At 42.1% G+C, this 6,000-nt stretch overlaps 1 protein-coding gene across 1 annotated transcript in view; it reads right to left on the reverse strand.

Moving 5' to 3' along the window:
* Positions 1-5,128, reverse strand: part of LOC117250019 (interleukin-1 receptor accessory protein-like 1) — a 375,630-nt gene extending 370,502 nt beyond the window's left edge. The window contains exon 1 of the mRNA XM_033615956.2: positions 5,047-5,128. The gene's annotated coding sequence lies outside the window, so the exon portion shown is untranslated. The remainder of the gene's footprint in view (positions 1-5,046) is intronic.
* Between the last annotated feature and the right edge of the window lie 872 nt (positions 5,129-6,000).

A 6,000-nucleotide genomic window follows, 5' to 3' on the forward strand; every position in this document is an offset into this window, starting at 1 on the left:
CAATGACTCTCCACACCACTGAGAGCCTGTTGAAATAATATCATCAGGACCTGTAAGTGCTGAAGGCCGCCTTGCCCATTGCCTGCTCAGAATAGCGAGTCATGGCCACACTTTGGATCTGACCTGTCAGCTCTGAGGCCAGGTCCATCCCTGAATGGGATATCTTGTAAAATACTGAGGACTCGGCAGTTTAATGCACTGATACAGTATGGATTTCATCAAATTAATATTGCACTAGATCTCGTTAAATGATTGTAGCTCTGGACAGATTAGTCCCCAGAAAATTACACACATTCACACACACACACACACACACACACACATATATATAATCAGTTGCAGCCTTAAATAGCACAGATCAGCATTCTGTGTCATTACATTTACAATTTATTTCTCCATATTGTATCTAGCTAATAATATTCATTATGGATACACATCCTTTAAATCTCACAAGGCAAATAAAGCACTTATAGAAAGTTTTATTTGCGTTTTAAAATGCTCAACACTAGCCGTGCATCTCTCTAGGCATAAACATTTCAAAAGAACTGCAAAAGTTAAACCACGACAACTTCAACACGTAAGGTAAGAGTGTCGTCTTTGGTGCTGCACATATTCAGTAGTGCTCTTTTCAAAACTCAGCTGTTGCAACTGAGATTAAATAATACATGTTTCTGTCCGGGACTTCAGCCAAGACAATCCAGAGACACGTCCGTCTCTTGTGAATTTTGTGTCCCTGTCAGGTCACGGTAGTTAACGCGAACAAAGCGCCCAGGTCTTTGGCCTTTACTTTGCTGTCTCCAGTCCCCTGACTCTCAGGGACAAACCCCCACCTCCAAAAGCATGCCTCTTGCCCTGAGCACTGCACCAAGTGACACATTCTATCCATCAACTGCGGCGCTACAACATACGAAGCCAAAAAGTGCAGGGATGGCAAATTTTTCATGCATATGATATTCAGGCTACAGCACATCCGCCTACGTTAACCCAGGAGAGCGAAAGACGGAAGGGGGGGGGGGGGGGGGGGGGGGGGGGGGGGGGCTTTGAAGATGGATTACCAGATCACGTCACGAGAAAAGAGGCTGCTATGAGCAAGCAGCAATTTCAGGAGAAGGCACTCAGAGCGAGTAAAGTGTGTGGGGAGAGGAATACAGATGCTCATTTGGTACGAAGAGTTTATTTTCATGTCAACAGAAGAATAGTGTGTATTAGTGCTGTCAACTACTTTAGACCTCAAGCTAAAAGCACTCTTCTCTTCTCGTCTTTCTCATAAATAATAATAAAAATACATGCCATGGCCTTAAATTTGAAATTATAGAACCACTGACTTAGTCACAGACAAGTGGTGATAACACATGAATTTTAGCTTTCGCCTGTTGGGTTTCAGCAATCAATTTCCTTACAGCCAGGCTACATTTGGCATGTTAAAAATCTTCACTTCAGCACTGTGTTTTATGAGTGCAATTCTATTGGGCGAAAAATTAAATGCATAATTCAGGGTTGAACAGGCTGCCCAATTCATTTTACAAAAGGGGGACACAAGCCAAAGAAACAGAAAATGGCAATCAGTGGATTGTTCCTTAATTTATCATCATGATACAGCAGTGACGAAGAAAGCAGACTTGAAATGTTGTTCTATTTTTCTCCTGCTGGCAACGAGTCTGTAAAAAACAAATAAAATCTAAAGGAAAAAAAAATGCTTTTTTGTCCTTAAATGACAAGGGCTTGCTGATGAAGTTGCTCCTAAATAAAGAAAGACCAACGTAATGAATGCCTGGGTCTCGCTCTTGCCAAAAACTGCATTACAGTGCTCCTAATGGTTTCCCTTGTCTGAATCAAACTATCTGAGTACATGCTCCCAGCAAGAGTGAATTAAACTCCCAGAGATGAATTGTGGGAGGGGACTGGGGAGGCCGAGGGTGGGAGAAAAAGACCCAGCAGATACATGACCCCATTCACAAACCAGGGGCAGGGGCAGCTATTATCATAAGCTCTCTGAAATGAATGACAATCTTTCACATCCAAGGTTAGCAGCTCTCACTCAGCAATGCTTTTTCATCTCAAGGACAGCATGTGGGTAAATGCAGGAAGACGACTGCACCGGCAGAATGATTACACAACTCTGTAACTCCAACAAAACTCCCGTGGCAACTTCATGACGGTCGAAAACTGCATAAATTAACAACACAGATAAAAGTGGCGGTTATATATTTCTGTGTATGCATTCCCAGTGTTCCAACACTGGATAAAGTCTCACCATGTTTCCTAAAAGCAGGCAATTTCACATGAAAATGTTTGCGAAAGGCATCTGAAAAAGCTTCATTTAACAGGTTACTTTGTGACCTGGGTCTTATCCTCCTATTATTTACAATCACGCTATGGATGGTGCATAAAATATTCTCACTTAGAGCTTTATGTTGCTCAAATTAAAAGGTAGCTCTCTTATCTGATACACACACAGACAGGGCCAAAGGGTGAAATCAGAGAGAGATTAAAACACATTCAACACATTAACAGTCAGACTGCAACAGGATCTACCATTCTGAATGTCTTCTGTAAAATAGTCTGCATAAGACAGAGGCAATAAAAAAGTCTTTTCTGTGGTTTCTGCCAGAACTCATATCCAAAATACGACTTCTGGCAGCTGAAGTCACAAATTCAAACCCACAGCACAAACAATAAGCAAACATACTTGGTAATTCACAATGTGACTTAGGTTTGCACCGCAGCATAAAACAAGATCATAAAACAGATAGCTCAAACCAAGCAATCTGTTAGCAATCGCATGATAACCGTACACTACGTTGATGACATCCAAGCACCCCTCTACATTTGCCTGGGTCCATACGTTTGAATCCACCCTCTCTACAAAGGTTGACAGTTTTGTCTGATTTCAGGCTAACTCCACGTGTGAGGTGTGGGGGTGAGTTATCCTAACAAACTGCAACAAAGTGGAAACATTTTAGCTCAACTTCGACCTCTCTGCAGGCCAAACAATGGAGGAGTGGATTTCACAGTACATATCTACAGGGGGAAAATCACATGGTTGAATTTGAGTTGCATAAGATGACAGCAATGGTTTTTCTTCTCTTGGTAAGTAGCACCAAACAGCAGAATGACTGTAGTAAACATTACTCATCAATCTAAGTACTGGTGCATTGATACTGCCGAACATGAGTATTGGAAATGTTTCAAATATTCACAATAAATATGTGTTGATATACTGAGATACTTTTGACAACACTATTCCACTCTCTTCCCAGCAGGCAGTCTACTAAAAGGAAGCCATTGTGGAAGTGCCAAAACCTGCAGTTCCTCTAATGGCCACTTGAGGCTGGCTCCAGAAGCCAGTCAACCCCCATAGACCTCCATGTTAAAATACCCAACATGTTTACAGTCTGGCACAAAAAACGGTTTTGTTAATTTCCTCATTCATGACAACTGTACAGGAGGGTGAATTTTTACATTTAATTCAGGCTTAAAGTGTTGCATAATTCAGCATGGCCCACAATCAGCGACAGGCTGTCTGCTGACAGTGTCCTCCGCTTCTCAGTCAGGCCCAAATATCGTCACTTCTGGCTCCAGAAAGCCAAGATGGCTGGCAAATTCAACACTTCAAATGGGAGTCCACAAACTAACAGATGACGTCACAGTAGCTTCGTCCATTATTTTTACAGTCGATGTTATTGGCTCATGATTAAGTGACAAACATGCTCAGAATAATGGCATCTGTGCTTCCATGATTGAGTAAACTCAATCCGATTATGACGATTGTGTGATACTGGTGTGATCTTCGTAAAGATTATTTTGTAAAAAACATTACCTTCTACCTGCATAGGCACCCACCTCAGAAATGTCCTGTGAATGGATCCTCCCTAAATCAGCTTTACTCATATTAACGCAATGCGCTCTCTCTCTCTCTCTCTCTCTCCTGCTAAACACATACATCTCAACTGAGAGAGACTTACTCAGTGGGGGCTACATAGCATAGATACACACACACAGATCCCACAACAATTGCGTAATATTTTGAAAGCACAAGGCATTAAAACATCCAAATTCTAGAGTCATTACTTAAAAGAAACACATCACTTTGTATTAATCGCTCACTAAGGCTGGACTATGTTCATTCTGAGAACAAATTCAAAACTGTTAAATTGTTCAGCATTGTTTAGCTCTTTAAACACAGACTTCAGGCCAAATAAGACACTCTTGGGCACACAGTTTCCTAGTTAACTTTCATGCAGGACTGGAGCTGTGCGAAGGAAAGAAGGATTTTAATGTGTGGGCACATTTTAAATTGGATGATGTGGAAGATTTTAAATAACCTTGTGTGGCCTTGGTGTTGCCATCTCTCCCTCTGGCTGTCCTTATTCATCATGCTCCTCAGTACTTTTCTATTGTGTAATAACTGTGTGCCTTATATTTACATTTTAGGGAAACTTCAATATGTATCTCGTGGCTATTTATTTATTATCATGTATTTATTCTGAGGAACATGAGTTGCCTTAAACAGAAGTAATGCACCGAGAAACACTGACTTCATGACGTTTTTGGGAGTTAGAAGCATCAGTAACAGTGTTTGGGCAGAAGAGGAGGAATGTGGCCGAGAGATGTTCGAGGCTGATGATGTGAAGGGAAATTTTTAACCTGAAGAGTTGGAAGACGACGACGCATTCGGAGGCCATCTCTGCCAGAACCCTGTGGTTTGTCATTTGAGTCAGACAACTACTGCTAGCTCAGCAAGTCAAACCCCTGCAGCTCATTACAGCACACTCGACCACTGTCCAGTGAGTCAGACTCCTGTAGCTCATCCTTTAAGGAAGGCCCATTGTTTAAAAATGTCACCTCAAAATACACTTGAGCACTCCTGAGCTCTTACACTTGGGCAAAGAATTGAACGCAGTCCATATTCTTAGCCCTTTGGGAGACGGATCACTCCTACTCCATCTCCCACAAACTGTATCTGTCTAATTGGGTTCTCTCTGCATATCCAGTCTAACTTTTGATACAGCGCCCAAGGGAGAATCAAGCAACTTTGGGACTCACCAGATGCATGTAGCTTCCTCTGGTCGAGTGCTGAAATAGCCGAGCGAGAGAATTCTGCTTCCTTGCTTGCAGCATCATCATTTCCAGTTCCTGGGATGGACGAGAACAGTTTAATTATATCTTGTGACAATGTCTTTTTCTTCTCAAATTTCAACAGATAGTTTTTTACCTTACCTTTTTACCATATTTAAAAGTCCCTCTACATGAAGAAGTCTCTGCACACTGGGCAACAGAGGTGTCCTTGAGTTCTGAGGGAAAATATTAACCAAAATTATAACCATCAACATGCACATGTACATAACTTCATCTCACAGAGCCTTATGGCAACATCAAAGCCTGGTAATAGGGGTCTGCACAGGGTGGGCTGGCCCTGTCCCACCAGACCAGCAGCAGATGTTGGTGGCACAGACTTTGTTTTTTTTTCCACCCCTTTCTCCAAGGCTGTGTGTGTGCAACTTGTAATGTGCTGGACAGTCTACTGTTCGCACCAAGCTGCCATTTATAAACATCTGTCACACTCTTACAACATTTATTGGAGTCTTTTATAGACTTTTTCCAAACTAAAATTGTTTGGTGAAATGTGAGTGGTGCATGGCTCAGATTGCAGATGAGGCGCTGGCAGTCGAGTCGATTTTATTTTTATTTGGTAAATATCACACATTTGCCTCAGGTGGCTTTACAATCTGTACAGATAGACACCCTCTCTCCTTGGACCCCTGCTTTGGATGTGGAAAACTCCTTTTAACCAGACAGGCTCGATAAAGTGGACTGCAAAGGCTGGACATGTGCTGAAAAAAATCCCACAGATGTGGCCAGCTGTGGTGAGAAGAGCAGCGAGCACGAGCAGGTGGTGTGGCATTTCAAACACGGCACAGGCTATCGCTATTCCTCACATGAGCTCTTTTTCCAACACATTCACAAATGAAATTATTTTAAAAGATGTTCTATCTGAAA

This window comes from Epinephelus lanceolatus, chromosome 24 (assembly GCF_041903045.1).
Source record: "Epinephelus lanceolatus isolate andai-2023 chromosome 24, ASM4190304v1, whole genome shotgun sequence".
Lineage (NCBI taxonomy): Eukaryota > Metazoa > Chordata > Actinopteri > Perciformes > Serranidae > Epinephelus > Epinephelus lanceolatus.